Genomic DNA, 21,165 nt, shown 5'->3' with positions numbered 1-21,165 from the left:
TCATTTCCTCCTTTGAGTTTCTCTCAGACTCTGACCACCACAGAAGTACTTGTCACAAAATCATGGGTTTATCTGTTTAAAAGTTCATCTTCCTCATTCTTCCAGAAGACTCCAAGAGGGATTTCAACTCAATGTAGGGAAGAATTTTTTTTTTTTTTTGGTAACAATGACTAGTCACACTCACTGAAACTCTATTGATAAGGTTAAGAGGTTGAACTTGAATCTCCTTTCTCCCTCAAAACTTCTATGATTCAAAGATGCTCTAAAGCCTGCCAGACTTGTAGAAGCCAGAGGATTTTGACCTCTGCAAGGCCTTGACTCATCTGGGGTATCACCCTGAGTGGGCCAAGACCTAGGAAGAGGAAGAGAGGAGGCTTTTCTCAGCTTAAGTTCTGTTTTTCCTGCCGATGGGTCTGTATCTTAGTCATCCCCCAACTTATGGAACTAAAACCATAGAAGGGGCTGTATATCAGAAAAATTATAGTCATCTGAATTCTACTTTAGATCTAAGATTTGGGATCTCTGGGAGTGAAGCTAGCATTTATAGTGTTTTTGTTAGTTTGTTTTTTGATACTGGAGCTTGAGCCCAGGGGCCCTTCACCACTGTGCTACATCTCCAGCCCTTTTTATTTATTTATTGCTAAGGCTGACCTTGAACTTGGGCTCCTCTTGCCTCAGCTCCCTCATCACAGGAATTATAGGCATGGGCCACCATTCCCACTAGATATTAATGTTTTTAAAAGTTCCTTAGTTGATTCTAAGATATAACTAGGGTTGAGAATCCTGGGCAAAGATTGGACGAGGAGCGTAGCATGTCATCTGCATTTTAGGGATTCCAACCATTAGGAACTTTTTCCAGACTGAGAGAAGGACTTTTGGAGAACTATGAGTTGATGCACAAGCAAGGTCTTCCTGTTTACTAGACAAGGACTCTTGCTTACTTCATACAATGCGAAATATAGTGGCATCGGTTCTTTCACCCACAAAAGCAGGTTTTCCCTTTGTCTCTCCCTAAATTTGCTGATTGCTTGGCTTACACGTCTACTGAAGAAACATTAAAGACATGGAGTTCTCTTATCTTCATAGGAAAGTGATGCTACTCATCCATTTTCAGCAAGATATGTTTCTAGTTATTTTCCCTTTCAGTGATGTCAACTTAGGTCAACTTCTCCACATTTTCTTAGGGCCTCTTTGCTCACTCGCTCATTCATTCATACATGTATGCATTTGTTTAAAACTCAGCTTTGTGTTACACGATGACTTTCCCTGAATTATCATGAGACAGTTACTCTGATTTGTTCCAGACTCATTTTTTTTTTTTTTGGCCCACATGCTCAAAAAAGCATAAGTTCCAAGAGAGTAGGAATTTTTATCTGATATTTCTGTATTCCCAGTGCCTAAATCAGTGTCTGGCATATAGTAGAGGCTCAGTATATATTTATTGAATGAATGTGCAAAAATAGAAGGGATAATATCCAGTGATTTCTCCCACTGTTGGCAATGTTCAAGTGGAGTTTGGAGAACCATCTGTCAGGGATGCTGTGAGCAGGTTTTTTGAATTTGAGTAATAAGAACAAAATATAATCCGCCCTGAAGAACATACATTTCACTGGGGAACAATGACAGAAAACTGAATAATTAGGACAAAACAAGTATTAGATTTGGAAGCATATGCAATGTCCCAAGAGAGCTCCAGGAAAGAAGGTTTAGCACAGCCTGAGATCATGAGGACCAGCTCCACGAACCAGGTAATCCTGGATCTGAGACTTGAAGAATGAAGGGGACTTCACAGAATGCAGCCAGTGAATCCTGAACAAAAGCAAAAGGAGGCCTATTCCAGAGGATGTGGAAGCCTGAACCAGCAGCATGTGTTTAGAAAAGAACAAGTGATGTGGCCAGAGGGCAGCTGACAGGAGCTGCAGAAATGGGTGAGGAATTGCTGGTAAAAGGCCTTGTATACCTGACCAAGGAATTTTGGGCAATCTCAGAGGGAATAGGGAGCAATACAGCTGAACGTTTTTAATCACAGGAGGAACAAGCTCCATGCTTCTTCTTTTTGGAAAGGCAAACCACAATGAGGATAGTGTGCAAACTGGACGGATGGACAAAAGCAGGGCAAACTGGAGTGTAGAAAGACCTCGTTCAGACTTGCACTGGGGTGAGAGGTGGGAAGAACCAAGAAAGTGAGAGCAGGGCTGCTGAGGAAGATGGGAAGCTCAGAGCTACCCAAAGTAAAAACAATCTAATCTGAAGACCAATGCACACCAAAGACGAAAATGAAAGCGAAATGCAGAGGCCTAGCAAGCACCAAAACACATCGGGCACCTTCTCTATCCCAAGGCCCTGAAAAGTTCCTCCTGATTCGGAGATGCAAAGGCTGGAATAAACAGGTGTGGGAGAAATCAACCCCAAACCATGCAACTTACACACCTGCTTAGCTTTAGGACTTTCCTAAACTGTGGGCTAAATAAGACCAATAGGAGTTCTGTGCTTTCTAGGAGGTGAGGCAGGAAGTCCCCAGAATTCAGCTGAGGTACTGGAGTGTTCTGTCTGGTTCAGGTGGTGGCCATTTGTTGTTTCATTAACCCAGACTGTAATAAGCTCTGGAGATACACTGGCAAGGCAGGTCTGTCCATACCCTGGATGAACACAGAAGAGTTCACCAGATCAGTATTTAAATGTGAGCCAAAGGTTTGGGGGGACTTAATCACACTGAGAACATCAAGAAGTGGTAGAATGGAACATCTTCTGTCTCAAATGGGAATGTAGTTTCACACAGAAGGAAAGGAACCCTTGGAACACATCAGCTAGAAAAATTTAAAACTATCTTCAAAATATCCAGAGCGTTGATGCTAACTCAAAACCTAGAGTGGCCACAAGAAAGCCTTATTCTGTTCATAGATTCATGGAGAAAAAGTATTTGTTCAGCGTTTACTATGTGCCCACCAGAACTGTAAATTCATTGAAGGTGAACTTTAAAAAAAAAAAAAGTGTCACACTCTGTTCTAGCTACTGAAGTTTTGGTATTATTTCTCTCACCTGAACTACTGCAATAGCTAACAATTCTGCCCCATCTCTTCTAATCTACACCCTCCACCCACCCACAAAACATCCAGAAATATCTTTTTAAAATATAAACCAGATACTTCATGCCATTATTTGTGTATTCTCTCTTCCTGAAGCTCCTCCCACCCCTGGCTGACTTCACTTCTAACTTCTCACTTGATGACTTTATGTCCTACCACTTTGGTATTTTTGTACCCAGGGGTGTTTAACCACTGAGCCACATCCCCAGCCATTTTATATTTTATTTAGAGACAGGGTCTCACTAAGTAGCTTAGGACCTCACTAAGTTGCTGAGGTTGGCTTTGAACTCGTGATCCTTCTGCCTCAGCCTCCCCCAGCTGCTGGGATTACAGGCATGTGCCACCATGCCTGGCTGTCCCATCACTTAGTTTTGCCATCCACAATCCTGTCAACTAAGATAAAGTTCTCTGAAGTTTCTAGAAGAGGCCTAGCAAGCATGAGCTTGCCTTAGGGCCTTTGCATTTATTAGTTCCTTTGCTTGAAATAGCCTTACTCTAAATATCCATATAAGTCACTTTTTAATTTCATTCAGGTCTCAACTGCCACCTTTTGTGAGAAGCTTTTATACCATCTATCTTATCTAAAGGTGACCCCCTTTGTCATACCACTTTTCATTTTCTTTATGTGCTATGAAAAATCATTTTTTGCTTGTTGAAGTCATCATTGCTCTTGTTTATTTGTTTGCTGGTTTACCAAGGAAAATAAATCCCACCCTAGAGGAAACTTGCTCTTTCTGTTCACCACAGGATTCTCAGGGCCTTGACTAAAACCTGGCAGAATGAGTGCTCAATAGGTATTTGCTGAATGAATGAATGAATTATAATTCTGCAAGATTAAGTGATTTTGGAAAGAGGCATATGTGTGGGGAGACTTCAAACTTCCCAGCAAGCATTGGGGTAGAGAAGTACACAGTTATAGTTAAAGATCTCAGAGAGCAGGTAGTTTTATTCATTCAGAAGAACCAACATATGCATATGGTGTTGGAGCAAAAGTCGTGAGTCTATTTGTCAACAGTTCTTTCCTCTACCCTGCCTTCATCAGCACCTGCCTTCTCCTCCAGAGTACACCACAGTGATAATCAGCATTTACACTGCATCAATCTGTTCCACAGAGATTAAGCACTATGATGCACCAAGAGTTTACAAAAGTCTCCTTGCACACCTGATCTCACTGAGTCCTTCTTATAAGGATGATCATTCAGATACAGGTCATACAGATCATCTTGTGAGGATGATTGTACAAATAAATTGAGGCTCTGTTAATCACCAAGGGTTCTGATGCCAGTGAAGTATGGAGCCAGAACCAAACTCTGACTGCCAGAGGTCTCCTTCCACCAGGGCTGCAGACATGTATTGGATCAGGAAGGACCAAGAGAAAATAACCTCGGCAATTAAACAGACCACAGGACTGAGATCAGAGAAGTGAGAAGACCCGGGCAGCCTGAGGCAGCCATCATTCCTGCCTTTTATTGCTTCCCAGAGACAATCACCTGGACTGTATTTTTTGAGGTTGCTCATGGAGAGAGGGCTAACATCCTTCTGCCCTGTTGCTAAGCCATTGAGTGAAGCTGGTAATCAGCCTCCTGTATGTCCATTCTCCCCAGACCATTCTCCAGAAGCCTGATTCATTTATTTTTTAATATTTATTTTTTAGTTGTAACTGGACACAATATCTTTATTTTGTTTATTTATGTTTATGTGGTGCTGAGGATTCAACCCAGGGCCTCACACGTGCTAGGCGAGCAATCTACCGCTGAGCCACAATCCCAGCCCCAAAGCTTGATTTATTTTAATACCATTTAATTTATCTTATTTTTTTAAATATTGAAATACAAAATTAAATCATTTCGCTGCTTGAATGAAGAACAAATGGAGTCTGGCAAGTAGTCAAAGTCATCTCTAACAGACGTGGCTGGAGAATTCTCTTACAATCAACTTGAGGGGTGCTCTAGGCACCCCTTTCACAAGAAGAGCTAGGAGTGGATTCTCAGACTCCCAGCTGATCAGCTTCAATCTTTGCAGCTGTGCTCAGTCCCCAATACCTCAGGATTCCCCTTGAAGCTAATTTCCCTATTAGTTCCTTCTGAGGGGCTGAAAGGCCAAGGCTCAAGATGGTTCTTCCTGTCTCACTAGGGAGGGATTCTGGTGGTGTGGTCCAGGATGGGCATAGTGGTTGAACTAGATCAATGGTTTGCATGAGACAAGATGGCTGGAGCATGGGCCCGGTGGAGGGTGGGGTGATCCTGGGTGGGGACTACACACTGGTACCAATCTAGGACATCAGAGCACACTCAACCCAGCTCAGGGGGACTAGAAGCCCAAACATTCAGATAGCCAAGTTGACTGGCAGCTGACCTTTGACTTGCCCAGCATGAAAGCAGACACACTAGGGGCTTCAAGTTAAAGCTCGAAAGATTTATAGCACTTAAGGTCTACTTAGCGGGAGGCAATCTATATGCTGTGAAATAGAACTCACAAAATACAAAGCTGTCAGGTCAGGGAGGAGCTTATCAGTCAACACATGGAATCCAAACTCTTTTAATGGACAAGGAATCCAAGACCCAGAGGATAGAGACAGCTCTTTTCTGTGGTTGTCAGAAGCAATAACAACGAGAACCTAACCTTCTTACCACCAGCTCCATGCTTCTCCTGTTATGACACGTTGGCTGTTCCTGGCTTGATTTGTTACTCCACTGCTTGCTTCTTTTATGCTAAATTGCAGGGATCCCCTTCCTGGACCTTTTTTCACCTGCCTGGAGAGCAAGGTGGTTTGTTCACTCCTTCACTTTTCATTGAACATTTACTGTGTTTCAGGCTGCATGGGACAGGGAGCGGGAGAGAGAAGGCCGACCCAGGAGGGGGAGGCAAGCCACAGGCAGAAAAGCCAGAACAAAACCCCTACATTTCAGAAAGTGTAAGGCACTCATGACAAACAGAGGCTGTGTTCTCAAGATTCAGAGGAGAAAGGAGTCCTTGGTGAAGCCTCCCCAACAGGAAGAGCCATTGAATAGAATGTTGGAGGCAGGTATGACCCTCAGGGGCAGGTAAACTATGAACCAAGGCATAGGAGAAGAAAGGACAACTTTACACAGGTGACCCCATGGCTACATGTGGAGTGGGGAGCCAGAACACAGGAACTTGAATACAAGGATATGGAAAAATGGGGTGTCCTTCTCAGATTTTTGTGAAGAAAAATGAAGAGCTTAGGAGGGTGTTTTAGGAAGTAAATTTTGCAGCAGTGGCCAAAAAGACTTGAAAGAGTGAGAGGTTGAAGTTGGGAAGATGGTAGAGAGCCCTTTTGAACAGTGTAATAATGATAGTAACTACTTCATGCAGCTAGGGCAAGGACTGAATGGGGAAAAACCCATGTGTAGCACTTTCCAACAGAGTAGGTGACAAGGGGTAAATACACAAATAATATTGCTATGCTGAATTAAGGAGCAAGAAATTCAGATAAGAGAGAGTCTAAAGCAATTTGTGAAGGCCCAGGTGGCTCCCTGGGCACTGGGCAGGAGGAGAGGAATTTTCTACTCTGAGGTTAGAGAAGAATAAGAAATCAAGTGGGAAAAATCAGGGTACAAAGAAAGAGTACTGATCAAGCTCCGTACTGTCTGCCTCGTTCTCTAGGACTTTGAGATCCTCTCCTCTCAAGTGACTTGGAAAGTAGTACATGGGAGCCAGAGCAGGTTTTCAGTTTCCAGTCCCACTTCCGGATCCAGTTCCCACATGACCCAGCATTCTTGCATACAACCAGGGAAGCCCTATGGGTCAATCCAAATATCAAGCCAATAAGTGCTACGTGGCCTATTCCAAGCTATATCTAGGATGAAATAGAACAGTGTTCGTAGTAGATAGGACTCGCTATATACCCTGTCTGAGTACATGATTCTGGAATTAGCCTTCATTCGCCCTCCATATTATTTTTTGAAATCCATTTACATTCGCATGTGGTTCTTCTTATTTAGATATCTTGCTCTGTGATCTCTATGGATGTGTCATTGGACCTAAACCTTTCTTAACCTTCCAGGCTCCTTCCTGGGGTCTTTCCCAGGCCTCCGAGACCTCTCCATCTCCAATCTTGGGCAGCTTGCTTTGCTCTGCTGCTTAGTGTGTTGTATGCCTCCTACAGCCTTCTTCCTTTCCCCTAAAATACCCTGACCAGTATTAGGTTTAGAATGCCCATTTTAAAACTATACGGGCAACCAAGCATAAACTGACCTCATTAAAGAAAATTAATGGAACTTTCTAAAAAGGCATCTCTAGTTCATACACTAAAGCCGACAGAGAGCCTCCCTCACAAGCTGCCAGGACCACACTCCGGAGTATCTAAAACAGCCTCTTCCTTCTCTGCCTCCCTTCCTCCTACACTCCAGTTTCAGCCAATTTCAGCATACTATCTAAAATGCAAATCTGACCATTCCCACTGGAAACTAGGTGAAAATCCTTAGCATGGAGTAAAAGCCCTATGGCTTCTCCAGACTCAACCCCCTCACCCCATACACACACACACACACACACACACACACACACACACACACACATTATACTCTGTCTGCAGCCATTTGGGAAAAGTCTCCTCCACGATAGGCCTCTGCATATTCCTCTTTTCACTCAGTACTTTCTTACCTTCTCTGCCCTCCCCTTCCTGCTTTCACCTCCTTCCTTCCTTTCTGGGCTTAGCTGTGCCTACAAGTCCTTAAAATCCTTAAAGCCCTATGGAGGGGTGTTCTTCCTGTGCACTGACCCGTGATTTACCCTCCAGGGAGAGCAATCACTTTCTACCGCAACTGCCTGTTCACTGGTTGGTTATCCCTGCTGGAATCTATGTGTATGAGGAAAGGAGCCATTCTATTTTACTTGCCTCTGCACCTTACTAACACATGCTGGCAGGTAGGTGGCTGTTGAATATTCCTTAAATAAATGGCTGGCTGAACAAATAAATGAAAGCTTTCTCTTTTGGAATCCAGTGTATTTCTGAATCTCACCAAATATTGAAAACAACCAGACTTGAGTGAAAAAGTTTTTCCTCTCTTCTAATGGTTTGAAGATAGGTCAAGATGTGTGACACATTCTTCAAATCCAGATTGTGGGCAATCACTGGATGGATCATGCAGGCCAGGGCACAATGCCTTCAATGAGTGCTCATGGTCAATACCAATAATTGTGTTCAGAGACTACATAAGGAATTGCCTTACAAAGGAGCAGACTGGGGTGAGGGCAAATGCTTTGGGGTCCCAGCCTATGTAGGGGCACAGGAGAAAGGGACTTTTTTTGACAGGATCAGTTTGATCCCATATGACTCCCTTTTCTGACCAGGAGGATGTGGAGAGAGCAGTACAAAGTGGAGATCAGAGGAGCAGGAGCAGAGAGAGGAAGCTGTAACTTCTCCTTCCAGTTTTATTAATTCAACCAATGTTTACTGAGTGTCTGCTGTATGCCAGGCACAGAGATAGGCGCTGGGGATATAATATGAAAAAACACCAGCCATCTTTCTTGTCTTCATGGAGCTTATTGTCTAGAGCTGTGCCCAGCATTACTCAGTTATAAACAAATTTAATGTGCATCTTTAAGTTACTTCAAAGTCATAGGTTATGGGTGTATGAAATAAAGGAACCTGGCCTTATTTCAGGTATGGAAGGCTTCCTTGGAGAAGTAGCTGAGAAGGTATGGAAGGCTTCCTTGGAGAAGTAGCTGAGAGCTGGAGGGTGTGTAGGAGCACATTAGGGGTGTTGGGAGAACTTAAGTAAGCATTCCAGGTAGAGGAAACTGAATGGCCTTCCCATCTCCAGCAAATTAAAGAAGGACCACTGCGACTAAATTCAGTTCTATAGGTTCTTTCTGCTTCTTCTCAACCAAATATCTATACTTATTTAAAGAAAAAGACTAGGGAGTGGACTGTGTTTAAAAGTAACTACTATGGAAACTGTAGACTGGAAAGAAGGATTGGGCTGAGGAACCCACATCTGGTCACCACAAGCTCTGACCATCAACCATCCTCATTTGGAAAACTGCAAGGAGTGAAGGGCCAGCTTCCTCTCAAAGTTGAATGCAGTTGGGGAAGCCAGCAAAAGAAAGGGCCGGCTGGAGGCCAAGCGCCCATACACAGTGAACTGATCACCCTATTTCAGGAAGAGCATGGCGCAGCAGCTATATTTGAAAACCCGAGGTAAACAAGAGCTGAGCTCAAGTGGACGGGGCACAACAGCTGTGGAAGATTAATCACAGGCGGCTGCAAGTCACCAGGTCGCTGGAGGCCCCGAGGCTTCCCTTTTGGTGCCGGCACCAGAAGGCCGGATGTGTTCCTATCACGTACCCACACCCTCCCCCGCTTCAGGGCTTTCTTGACCACCCAGGAGCTGAGCACCTGGCTCCCAGCTGCAGCCTGCGTTTCTGATAAATTGCACTCAATTTCAGTCTTTCTGCCTGGGAAACCTTAGCACCACGTTCAGGGGTTTGTGTTTTAATCGCCAAAAGAAAAGGGGGAAAAAAAGAGAGACAGGGAAAGGGGGAAAGGAGGCGGGCAGAAGCGAGCGGGTAAATTTATGGCACTGCATTAAAGGCGTTTGTTTTATTTAACCCCCCTCCCTCCACGGTTAAAAATAAAACACAATAAATACAGGCGAAAAACTGCGTTTTTCCTGGAGCAAATAGCTTTCATCATCTCCCCCAAAGGCTTGGGTCCTCGGGGCAGGTCAGCTAGGGTCTGCACGAGCAGCGCTAACCTCAAAATGAGGGCCTGTGGCTGTGTGTGTGTGTGTGTGTGTGTGTGTGTGTGAGAGAGAGAGAGAGAGAGAGAGAGAGAGAGAGAGAGAGAGAGAGAGAGAGAGAGAGAGAGGGAGGGAGGGAGGGAGGGAGGGGGAGGGAGAGAATGGGGAGGGGGCTTAGTTATTATATACTTCGCTTCTCTCCACACAGCCCGGATCGCCCAGACCACCCCAGTCTGGACAGTCAAGGACTGGAGAACCCCTCCTTGTCGCCCGCCCCTTTGGAGGCGGTGGGAGGGTGAGCTGGGGCTGCAGTTCCCGACCCGCGGCGGTGGAGTCCCGAGGTTGGGATGCGCGCGTGCGTGTCTGTGTGAACGCGGGCGCGCGCCGAGTGAATAATGCGCTCTCCTCCTAGCCCCCAAATCCGGTGGGCATTCATCCCCAAGAGCCCAACACGCCCTGGCACAAGCAATACACACATGCACACATGCATACAGCACGCAACACAGCGATTTCCCCAAAGAGCTAAGCACCCGCCACTACCCAGCAAGCCCACGACTGGACTGTACATACATTCCCAGGCATTTCTCCCAGCACTCTGACAGACCTCCCTCTCCAACACCGCATACACGACGTATACTTTCCAGGGCACCCCCCCCCCACACACACACCATCCACACACACAGACTTCTACTGGCAGTAAACCCACAAGAAGGCAGTACCTATGAATGATCATAAGAAATAACTTAATTACCATAATTATTCACAGCCACGGTCCTTCTTGGGGCATCCCAAGCCTCCCAGCCTCGGTCTCCCCTGCCTCGGTCGCCCGCTGAGGGGGAAGGGCAGGAGGCTCACCCCATTACTCACCGTTTCCTCTCGGCCTCTAGAGCCCAGTGGGCAAGCGAAGAGGGTAAGGAAGATGCGCGGTGCCCCGGCCACCGGGCTCCTTACCGGCCGCAGCGGCTCATCGCCCCCGCGGGCTGCCCGCCGGCCGCAACCGCGTCCGGGGCATGTCAGTCCGCCGCCACCTCAGTCGCCCGCCCGCAGGGGCTCGTGGACTCGCAGCTGTCAGGGGGCTGCGGGGCAGCGCATCTGGAGCGCAAGGACTGGGAGGGAGCGGGGCTGAGGCCAGGGCGAGGGGACAGAGGAGGGGGCGCTTCACGCCGAACCGAGCAACCAGGAAAACCCCGACGCGGAGCTCGGGTCGCCTAGCGCGGGAGAGGCCCGGAGTCCCGGCCGCCGGCGGCGGGGGATCCCTGCCGGGAGGGGCTGCAAAGCAAGCAGCCCGGCGCGCCCTGGCGGCTCCGAGGGACCCGGCTCAGGCTCTCAGTCGCGTCGCCGGGGCTTTCCCGGGACTGGGAGCGCGCCGGCTCTCCGACTCTCACGCCGTCACCGCGGGAGACGTCTCGGCCTCGCTGAGCGCAGAGGGGACGAGCGGAGGGGCTGGTTTCTGGGCGAGCCGAGAGCTTTGCCCATTAAGCTGCCGCAAGAAGCCAAATCAAAAAGCCAATCTCCAAGCCTCCAAAGCGAACGTCACCCTATCAGCTGGGAGAGAGAGCCGCACCGAATGACAAGCCGCGCATATTCAGCCTGGTGCGCAGAAGGGAGACTTTCAGATCACTTCCCGGCCAGAATTGGGGACATCGAGCCTGCACCTCGCGTCTAGAGAGCCCGGGAATACCAAACGCAGAGGAACCCCTACCCCGCCCACCCATCCAACCATTGGAGCCTGGCGTCCAGCGCCTCTGGGCCGGCGGCGCTTCCAAGACATCGGCGCGTCCTGACCTGGATTCCCGGGAGTTGGGAGCTCCAGGCAGCAGACCGGCGCGCGACTCTGGCTTTCCCCTTGTCCTCAGGAGACGCCGCCTGCAATTCCGAAATTAAGTCTCCACCGAACACATCTGTGGTTTTTAAATATAGCAGGGGACGATTACCCAGGCAGGGTCCACCCAGGCCTAGGGGAGGAGTTGAGGGGGACGGAGGTTAGCAGTGGAGGGAAAATAAAACTCTTTTCTCCCCCGTTTTTTCCTTCTCTTGTTGGTGCAGAACTCAGCCTGTCATTTTCTCAACCCAAGTCAAACAACAGCTTGTGAGAGACGCTTGAGTGAGCACTGGTATGTTGGCTTTTGGCATTTTTTTTTTTTAAGGCTAAAAATAAGAGGGGGCTGCCTCCCAAATTGCGGCTTGCTTTGGGCCTGGAGACTGGAGGAGAGATGCTTCTTTGATGCAGCCTCAGAAGTAAGGTTTGGGGCTTGGCTAGGGCGAAATGTACACACATAGCCTTAAATCAGATGCCTGTAATTTCTGCTATATTTGTCAGGCGTGGTCCTGGAGGCAGGAGGGGTGGGCAGGCCTCTCCTAAGAATGAAGTTTCATGTCCTGAGCTTATCGTGGCATTAGACAGCTCTAAAATGAGTACAGTGGGTGGCCTTTTGTATGGACACCAGGGTGGTGGGGACAGATATTAATATAAAGGCCAGTGGTTGTTTTTGCAGCCTTCTGCTGCCTGAAGACAAGGATGATGGAACCAATAAACAATAATAATACTTACCAAATATGAGCCTTTCCTTGGAGCCAGGGGTGGTGCTAGTAAAATTGGTGTATTATCTCATGCCATCCTCTGAAGACTATGAGATAGGTACAACTTCTATTTCCATTTTTCGGTTGAGGAAGTTGAGGCTTAGAGAGGTTAAATAAGCATCCCAAAGCCACATGCAGCAGAATCAGGATGGGAAAAAGCTGGAACTAACTGGGGTTGTGCTGACACACAACAGTTGTGAAACCACAATCTGTACATGTAATTTCCAGGATCCTAGGCTCCCCAGAGGGGCTGCTTTCCAACAAAATTTGATCCCCAAAGGGGTAAAGGGGGTACAGGACTAGAGAGCCTCTGGACTTGGGATGAAGTGAGTCCATTTCTGATTCCTTGACTCAATGTTCCCCTAGCAAGTCATATAGTGGCTTTTGTCCTGAGTTTGGGTCTTGGATGTGCCCGGTTAGGAGTACTCTGAAACTTTATGGGCCTTGCATTAAGTTAGGGCTGAGACATTGACTTAGTAAGATTTCAGAAACTCCTGACCGTAGGATTTCAATATGTATTTCTTATTGGGATTTACCTGTGTCTCTTCCTGTGGAGCACCACAGCTGACTGGATTGTAGTTGAGACCAAGAGATTGCTGGTGGGCATGAAAACTGGTATGGGAAGGCAATTTGGAAAGATTAATCATTCCTTAAAAAATGTGAGTCCATGTGACTCCTTAATTTTACTGGCAGAAATTTATTCTATGGCAATAATTATGGATAAGTGTAAGCATTTAGTTATGAGGATATTCATGGTAGTATTCATAATAGTGAAAAATTAGAAACATCTTAATTTTCCAACAGAAAATAGGTAGAGTAAATCATGTTGACATAATGGTGTAGTATACTACTGTGAATGTGCTGATTCAGCATTCTATGTATTAACATGGAAAGGTTTTTCTGATATATTATTGAAAGAGAAGAAAATAGAACATGGAGTGTGATTGTGTATGTATGGTGTGTGTGTGTGTGTGTGTGTGTGTGTGTGTGTATGTGTGTGTGTTTATGCCCCGGCAGTATAAAAACACCACAATGGCAATGGTTATCACTGAATGGCATGATTTCTGGTGATTTTCTTTTTCTCTTTAGATCAACGTTATTGAGGCATAATTTACATGTAATAAAATTCACCATTTTTTTTTTTCAGTAGTGGGGATTGAATCTAGGGCTTCACATATGATAGGCAAGCACTCTACCACTGAGCTACATTCTTAGCCCACCCCTGTTTAAAATGTTTATATTGATGAGCGCTATACTTTGGATCTGAAGTGTCCCTCAGAGGTCTGTGTGGTAAAGCCCTGCTCCTTAGGAAAGCACTATTGAGAGGTGGGTAAACCTTTAAGAGGCGGTGCCTAAAGGGAAGTCTCTAGGTCATTGAGGACATGCCCTTGAGGACATGCTTTTGAAGAGGAAATGCCCTTCTTTCTCTCTCTTTCCTTCACTTTCTGGCTATGAGGTCAATAGTTTTGGGCTATCAAATGCCCTTCTTTCTCCAGAGGCTAAGCAGCATGCAACAGGGCAGATGGGATGGATTATAGGAAAGGGCCATGAAGCTTCTTGGTTATGCCCTGTTATTTACTATCATGCCCCAGAACTCCACAAGTTGCTGCCTCTGCAAAACTGGGAACTTGGGCACTTCCTAAGGAATAGATCTGCCTACCCCAACCTTCACTGGCACAAGGCATAGCCCTGCTGCTCACAGGCAGCGTAAGTTGCCAGGATGCCACAGCCCTTGAACTACTGTACAATCTGACCACAGTTAAGAAGAGGCAAGAGCAGAAAATCAAGTTCATCTTTAAAATAAGTCCTGGAGAAGCTCTGTATGGGAGATGAATGTTTTTTTTTTTTTTTTTTTTTTTAAGAGAGTGAGAGAGAGAGAGAGAGAGAGAGAGAGAGAGAGAATTTTTTTTAATATTTATTTTTTAGTTCTGGGCGGACACAACATCTTTGTTGGTATGTGGTGCTGAGGATCGAACCCGGGCCGCACGCATGCCAGGCGAGCGCGCTACCGCTTGAGCCACATCCCCAGCCCGGGAGATGAATGTTTAATAAGCAGTTTGATAACAGGGTAGTTTCTTTCCTATACATTATATTATTTTTAACTGTGTTGTAACTTGCACATTAAACTTTTGTCAATTATTTTTTTTGCCTTTAGTAAAATTGTTTACATACAGAAACATGCACAAATCCTAAATGTAAGGTCAAAGATTTTTTCACAAAGTAAATATCTAGTATTTAATCATCACCCAAAACAATAAATGTTACCAGTATTCAGGGATCCCTCATGTTTCTCCCCATCCTTTCTCCTCCTTTCTAAAGGGAACTGCTCTCATGATTTCTAAAATCCTACATTAGTCTCATGGAAACACATAGAATAAACTATTGTGTCTGGATTCTTTCTGCATGTGACTTTTGTAGGGTTCGTTCATGTTTTTGCATATAGCAGCAACTGTTTATTCTTAATTATAGTTTCCACTGAAGAAATACACAACTTAACTTGAAAAATTTTTTTATTTTATTTTTTTAATTGGCAAATAATTTTATATATTTACAGGGTACATATGATGTTTCAGTACATGTATACATTATGGAGAGATCAAATCAGGTTAATTAACATATCCATCATCTCAAACATTTGTCATTTCTTTGTTGTGATAACATTTAAAACGCCTCCCTGTTAGCTCTTTTGAGATATGCAATACATATTATTATTGACTGTGGTCACCATGCTGTGCAATAAAATGCCAGAATATATTCTGCCTATCTAACTGAAACTTTGTAAATTTTAATTCTGCTCTTTATTGCTATCTAAATTATTTCCAAATTTTTAATCCTTTTCCATATGCTGCCGTGAAAACTTGAATTCACGTCTTATGCTTCCTGTGTCTACTCACTTCTCTTGGGTATGTATCTAGGAATAGACTGGCTGGTTGGTTGGGTTGTGAATATGCATCATTGATTGGTAATGACAGTTTCCTGTTATTTGTACTTATTTACACAACTGCTCCACAGCATTATTTTGTCACATTTATGTTAACGTCAGTCTACTTAATTTTAGTCATTTCAGTGGTGTTTATTGAACTTTAATTTGCATTTTCCTAATAACTATTGAAGTGGAAACTTTTTGATGTATACATTGGCTTTTAGATAATCCTCCTTTGTTCACGGATATGGCTTCATTTTTCTGTGAGATTGTCTCTTTTTCTGATTGATGTGTTGGGACTCTTTACCTATTCTGAATGAGTCTTCTATCATTACATGCATTGCAAATATCTTCCCCAATCTTGCTTTCTCATTCTCTGTATTATCTTTGCATGAACTGAAATTCTTACTTTTAATGTAATCCATTTATTTGATTTTCTTTTTCATCCTAATTGCTTTCTGTTTCTTTTTCCTTTGTTAACCCAAGGTCATGAAGATATTTTTCTGTTATCTTTTAGAATTTTATTTTTTTAAAAAAGTTTTAATTAAACGTATAATCCTTCTGGAATTGAGGTTTTTTAACTTAATGCAAAGTAGAATTTTGCTTTTTCCATATGAATATACAACTAATTGAAGATAGGTACAATTTATCAAAATGAAATATTTTACTTACAATGTCACCTTTGATATAAATCAAGTGCTCATATATGTGTGTATCTATTATGGACTCTATATTTTATCAGTTATTTTCCTACTTTTGTGTCTATATCATGCTTTTTTTTTTTTTTTTTTGATATGGGGGATTGAACTCAGGGGCACTCAATCACTGAGACACATCTCCAGCCCTATTTTGTATTTTATTTAGAGACAGCGTCTCACTGAGTAGTTAAATGCCTTGACATTGCTGGCTTTGAACTTGTGGTCCTCCTGCCTCAGACTTCCCATATCATACCATTTTAACAATTATAACAAAACATCTTGATATCTATGAATATTTTTGCTTTGTTCTTTATGAGTATTTTGGTTATTTTTGGCCTTTTGCAATTATGCATAAATTTTAGAATTTAGTCAGTATTCACAAAAATTCCTGCTGAGAATTTCATTAAGATTGCATTACATTTATTGTCAACTTGGAATGAATTGTCAATGTCAATCTTTACAATATTGAGTCTTCTGATCCATGAACATAGAATTTCTTTAGTTCTTTCATTTCTCCCAGTGCTTTCCTAAAAGTTTCAATGTACAGTTCTTGCACATATTTCTTTAGTCTTATTTCTGGGTATTTGAGTTGAATGATGCAGGTAAATGGGTTCTTCTTTTTTTGTTCTAGTTATACAAAATTTTATGTTAAACTGTTTTTCTTATGGTAAAAATAAAATTGACTTTTGAATAATGATTTTGTATATGGTAACATTATTAAATTTGCTTTTAATTCTGAAAGTTCATTTGTAGACTCCCCCCAATATATAATTATGCTTACAAGTTTCTTCCTTTCCAATCTTTTATTTTTGCATGGGCTAGGATTTCAAATACAGTGACAAATGGAAGTGGGCATAGCAGGTATCTCTGTTCCTCTCTTGATCTCAGTGGAAACACGTTCAATACTTTCCCATTAAATATGTGAGCCAGGTGTGACGATGCATGCCTGTAATCCCAGTGGCTTGGGAGGCCGAGGCAGGAAGATAGCAGATTCAAAGCCAGCCTTTGAAATTTAGCAAGGCCCTAAGGAACTTAGTGAGACCTTGTCTCAAAAAATAAAAATAAAAATAATAAAAATGGCTGAGGATGTGGCTCAGTGGTTAAGTGCCCGTGGTACCAATAAACAAAAACAAAAACAAACAAAAAATGATGTGAGCTTTATGCTCTTTGTACAGCATCTTATCAGATTAAGGAAATTCCCTTTTCTTCCTAATTTCTTAAGATTTCCTTTGTTTTTAGTTGAAAATGTGTGTTGAATGTTTCAATTTCTTTGCATCATTGAAATAATTGTATGCATTTTTTCTTAATCTGTTAAAGTGGCAAATTATAAGGACTCGTTTTCTAATGTTGGAAATTTTACATTCCTGGAACAAAGTCTTGTTGGTTGTGTTGTATTATCCTTTGATGTGTATCTTGAATTTTGTTTGTGTGTTCTTGATTAAGGATTTCTGTGTATAGATTCAGGATACAGGTTGACCTATAATTTTCTATTCTTAAAATGTTTTTGTCAGACTTTGGTGTCAGGGTGTTCGGGCTTTACCAAGAGAGTTGAGACATGTTTGTTTGTTTTCTGGAGGAATTTGCATAACTTTAGTAGGGAAGCCAATCTGGAATTAGAGATTCTGTGTGGAAAGATTTTTAAAGAAAGGATTCAATTTCTTTAATCAATTGTATTAGTTTTTGTTTTCAGAGGTGGCTGCAACAAATCTCCTCAACTGGAGTGGTTTAAAACAACCCAATTTCATTATCCTACTATGGGGTAGGTTGAAAATCCCTCACAGATCTCGCTAGGCTAAAACCAAGGTATTGGCAACAATGTTTCTTTTTGGAAAGTCCTTTTCTTTGTCTTTCTTGGCTTCTAAAGGCACTTGACTCATGGTTCCCTTCCTCAGCAGCATTGCATCTCCCTGACCTTCTTCTCTAGTCACATCTTCTGAGTACAGAGTGGGGAAGGTTCTCCATTTTTAAGGTCCCATGTGAATACAGTGGACTTGTCTGGATAATCCAAGATGATCTCCCACCTTGAGGTCCCTAATCACCTCTGCAAGGTCTTTTGCCTTGTAAGGTGACAATATCCACAGGTTCAAGGTATTAGGTTATGGACATCTTTGGGGAACCATTATTCTGGTTACCACATTGACATTTAAATTAACCTTCAAATACATGCAGGTTTTCTATTTTTTTCATGTTTCAGTATGTCAAATTGTATATTTCTAGGAATTTGTTCACTTCATGTATCAAATGTATACTTTCAATTTTTTTTGGTAAAATATCATGATAGGGCCTTTAATGTTTTTACTTTCTATTAAATTAGCACTTTCAGAATTCTATTTTTTTCTTTATTTAATTTTTGTGTTTGTGTGGTTCTGGGGATTAAACCCAGGGCCTTATCCCCAGCCCTATTTAAATTTTTTATTTGAATAGTGTATGCCATTTTTCTTTTCTTGATCAGTCTTGCTAAGATTTAAAATCATCTTTTTAAAATTGTTTATTCTAATTTGTTATATATGACAGCAGAATTTTACAGTTCATTTTACACATATAGAGGACAATTTTTTATATCTCTGGTTGTATATAAAGTATATTCACACCATTCGTGTCTTCATACATGTACTTAGGGTAATGACCATTTTTTTAAAATAATTTTTTAGATGTTGATGGACCTTTTATTTATTTATATGCAGTGCTGAGAATCGAACCCAGTGCCTCACACATGCTAGGCAAGTGCTCTACCACTGAGCAACAAACTCATCCGTCAAAATCATCTTTTTAAGAAATTCAAAGAAACTTTTAATTCTGATGATTTTTATCTAATATATGATTGTAGCTTATTTTATTATTTCTTATATTCTATTATTTCTGTCATTATTATTTCATGGGGTTTGATTTACTATTCTTTTTTTCTCTCTCTCTCCCCTTCCCTCCAGATCTCTCTCTCTATATATAATATGCATTATATTATATTTATATAATATATATTTTTCTTCTTCCCTGAGTGCCTGGTAATTTTTTAATGGAATGCTAATATTATTTGAGAAAAATTGTATAATTAATTTGAGTCTCTGGATAAAGTTAGCTTTTCTAGAGAGGCCTTTTCTTGAGTGGACTATTAGGACAGAGATAAATTATCCTAATTCAATATGTATTAAAGCTTAATGGAGACCGTGATCCAGGTTTAGCAAGGACTGGTCTATTTGTCCCTTATGTCACAAGGTTTTCTTCCACACGGAGTCAGGAACTCCTTTTGTGTTGTTGTTGTTGTCTCCACATGGATTAGAGTGCTTCAAATTCTATTTAATTTCTCATTTGTTTTCTCTTCATTTCCTTCCTTCCTTCCTTTCTTTCTTTCTTTTTTTCTTTCTTCCTTTCTTCCTTTCTCTCTCTCTCTCTCTCTCTCTCTCTCTCTCTCTCTCTCTCTCTCATCTCTATCTCTATCTCTCTTTTTATTTATTGTACCAGAGATTGAACTTGAACCCAGGGCACTTAACCATTGAGCCCCCTTTTTATACTTTATTTAGAGACAGGTTCTCGCTAAGTTGCTTAGAGCCTTGCTAAGTTACTGAGGCTGGCTTTGAACTTGGGATCCTCCTGACTAAGCCTCCGGAGCTCTAGGATTACAGGTGTGTACCACCGCACCCAGCTTTAATTTCTCAGTTTCTCATTTACTGTATTCTGCCTACCTTTTCAGTAGACCACAGATGTGAATCTGCAGATGCCTCAAGAAGAAAGGCACTAAAGAATTTTAGCTCACATCTAAGTGCCTGCTCTCCCTCGTGGGTTTCATCCCTCAGGTTGTCTCTGAAGCTTTTGTTATTTTCAAGCCATAGCTAGAAGTGGAAATCATTTATTTTTATCTTTTTGTAAAAATCTACTGACTACTCTCAGCTATTCTCCTATTGATCCTGGAAATTATTTTATACTGTGTAAAAACACAAACTAGAATTCTGGATGAAATTTTATTAAATATATAAATTAATTTAGAAAGTGCAGACATTTTCATGATACCATAACATTTTATCATAGAAAATTGTCACCCCATCTAGGTATCTCATTTTCTTCATATCATAATAAGATGCATCCAGTTTTGTATCTAGTCACTTTATTCGTTTTTTTTTTTAAACAAGAGGTGCCTACGGAGACCAATAGAAGTCTAGAGACTACAGTATGCCCAACCAGCAGGTGGAGAATGGGTGTGAGAGATTTGGAGATGAACTGATAGGTTCACTTTACTGGAGTACTGGGTGTCACCTGAGTGGCTTTCATGCAAAGAGTTCTAATGGGTGGGTTTGAACCAAGAAGATGTGTTGCATAGGGACACTCTGAGAGGTGGTCACTGCAGCGTCTGTGTAGTCTGTCTATTTTGTGGGTGTTAGAGGGGTAAGGCAAGAAGCTTGTGTGTATATATCCCACAGCAGGGTGGGATGTTACCAGGAGGTTACTATATAAGGCAGATAAATGGATCAACCACATAGAGGAATTGGGAGGAGGTAAAATGGAAACAGCGTCAAATATAATTGAGTTTTGGTATGAGAAAGTCCGACTTGGATGCCAAGACAACATAAAATTATAAGAATTCACTATAATTCTTCCCTTGGTGCCTCAGCATTTATACAGATTGTTTCTTTTTTATTATTTTGGCTAAAACTTATAAAACAATGCTGAGTGATAGAAGAAATAATATTTTCAATTGTAAGGCAATTGTAGTTTGAGTAGTCATGGTGGTCGTGTTCAGAGACGCATGGTAGGGTAATAGGAGATAGAAAGCTGGGTAACAGGAGAAGGCATCAGGGAACAGGTGGTCCTCTCCCCAGAGTGTCAAGAGGTTGATGGACACAGGACAGGTGCCTCCTTGGGAAAGCAGTACTCTCCATTAATTGTAATAACTTGCATCAGAATTTCCTTTAGGTATGGAGATATATGGAAGTGTAGGGTACATATTTCAGCAGAGAAGAAATATACCAGGAACATGGGCTGAATAGACAAGTTCAGGAAGAAAAGCAAAAAATGTCTTGTGTCTCTTTGGTGCCTTACGAGAGGCAGTCTCTGGGCATCACTAGGTGGAGTCATTAATGTAAAGCACTAGAGGAGATGTCATCTCCAAAGGTGAGGCTTTGGGTTGGCCAATGTCCTCTGAGGCAAGGTCATCTGTGGTTGGCTAGATTGATGTTGTA

General features: G+C 42.6%; 1 protein-coding gene across 8 annotated transcripts in view; it reads right to left on the bottom strand.

Annotated features, from left to right (window-relative positions):
• The window catches only part of Slc8a3 (solute carrier family 8 member A3), a 135,431-nt gene extending 123,141 nt beyond the window's left edge, over positions 1 to 12,290 (bottom strand). For 7 of the 8 annotated variants that reach the window (XM_026391090.2, XM_026391093.2, XM_026391096.2 and 4 more), the window contains exon 1: positions 10,661 to 11,561. The gene's annotated coding sequence lies outside the window, so the exon portion shown is untranslated. The other variant, XM_026391091.2, reaches the window with a different exon arrangement.
• Between the last annotated feature and the right edge of the window lie 8,875 nt (positions 12,291 to 21,165).

The sequence above is a fragment of the Urocitellus parryii genome, chromosome 6 (assembly GCF_045843805.1).
Source record: "Urocitellus parryii isolate mUroPar1 chromosome 6, mUroPar1.hap1, whole genome shotgun sequence".
Taxonomy (NCBI): domain Eukaryota; kingdom Metazoa; phylum Chordata; class Mammalia; order Rodentia; family Sciuridae; genus Urocitellus; species Urocitellus parryii.
Note: the sequence above shows the minus strand (reverse complement) of the source record. Positions and strands in the feature narration are given on the sequence as shown.